Here is a 1,934-nt window from a genome sequence, read left to right on the forward strand (position 1 = left end):
AAATCAAGTCAAATAAATGGAAACTGAATAACACCTTGCTGAAGAGCGATGGGGTAGTAGAAGAAATTAGACGTGAATTCACGAAGTTTATAGAAATAAATGAGAATGAAAACAAAACGTACCAAAACCTTTGGGACACAGCGAAAGCGGTGCTAAGAGGACAATTTATTGCAATAAGCGCACACATCCAAAAAGAAGAATGAACTAAAATTAACACATTAACACAGCATTTACAACAATTAGAGACAGACCAACAGAGGGAACCCACAGCCACCAAAAGAAAAGAAATAATAACGATTAGAGCAGAAATAAATGAGATAGAAAAGAGAAAAACTATAGAAACAATCAACAAGACAAGAAGCTAGTTCTTTGAAAGAATTAACAAAATCAACAGACCATTGGCAAACCTAACAAAAGAAAAGAGCGAGAAGACACAAATAACATGCATTAGAAATGACATGGGTGATGTCACAATAGAACCAAAGGATATCAAAAGGATAATAACAGAATAATATGAAGAGTTGTACTCCAACAAATTTGAAAAATTAGAAGAGATGGATACATTTTTAGATAAACACGACCTCTCTAAACTTACACACAGTGAAGTAGAAAACCTGAACAGACCTATAACAAAAGAAGAAACTGATCAGGTCATCAAAAGACTCCCAACCAAAAAAAGTCCAGGCCCAGACAGCTTCACTGGTGAATTCTACCAAACATTCAGGGAAGAGCTGGCACCAATTCTACTCAAATTATTCCAGAATATAGAGGAGGATGGTAAACTCACCAATACATTTTATGAAGCAAGTATAACCCTCATACCAAAAACAGGGAAGGACATCACTAAGAAAGAAACCTATAGACCAATATCCGTCATGAACATAGACGCAAAAATTCTCAACAAAATCCTAGCCAACAGACTCCAGCAGCACATCACAAAGATAATACATCATGATCAAGTGGGATTCATATCAGGGATGCAAGGATGGTTCAACATTAGGAAAACAATCAAAGTTATCCACCGTATAAATAAGAAACAAGAAAAGAACCACATGATCATATCGATTGATGCAGAAAAGGCATTTGACAAAATCCAACATTCATTCCTGATAAAAACACTCAACAAAATAAAAATTGAAGGGAAATTTCTCAACATAATTCAGAGCACATATACAAAACCAACAGCCTACATTACTCTCAATGGAAAGAAACTGAAAGCCTTCCCTCTGCAAACAGGAACCAGACAAGGATGCCCTTTGTCACCATTCCTATTCAATATTGTGTTGGAAGTCGTAGCAAGAGCTATATGGCAAGACAGGGAAACTAAAGGCACCCAAATTGGCAAAGAGGAAGTAAAACTCTCCCTATTTTCATATGATATGATCCTATACATAGAAAACCACAAAGATTTAGTAAAAAAGCTGCTAGACCTCATTGGAAGATTCAGCAAAGTGGCAGGATATAAGATTAACATACAAAATCAGTTGGATTCCTCTATACCAAAAACGACAGTGTTGAAAGGGACAGTAGGAAAGCAATACCATTCACAATAGCCACCCAAAGGATGAAATACCTTGGAATAAATGTAACCAGAGAAACAAAGGACCTATACAGATGTTAAGATGCTTGGCAGTCTTTTGACTCTTGGTTTTCCTTGCATTATAATATAAAATAGACACCAGAGGAGGAAGAAAGGAATAGTCAGAAACATCACCATAGAAAGCTTTTAAGAAAGCTGATTGGAATACCTAAAATGGGGCTACAAAGTGCCCAGGGAATGAGGCTTCCTGTGGAGCCTCTGCAATACATAAGACTATAGGTAGAAGCCTGAACCACATCCAGATTTCCAGATATGGGAAACTCCCACTTAAAGGAATGAGCAGACCAGCCTGGAGTGGCTAGATGAACGGAAGATACTTCTTGAAAGAAAGACC

The sequence above is a fragment of the Chrysochloris asiatica genome, unplaced genomic scaffold (assembly GCF_000296735.1).
Source record: "Chrysochloris asiatica unplaced genomic scaffold, ChrAsi1.0 scaffold00093, whole genome shotgun sequence".
Lineage (NCBI taxonomy): Eukaryota > Metazoa > Chordata > Mammalia > Afrosoricida > Chrysochloridae > Chrysochloris > Chrysochloris asiatica.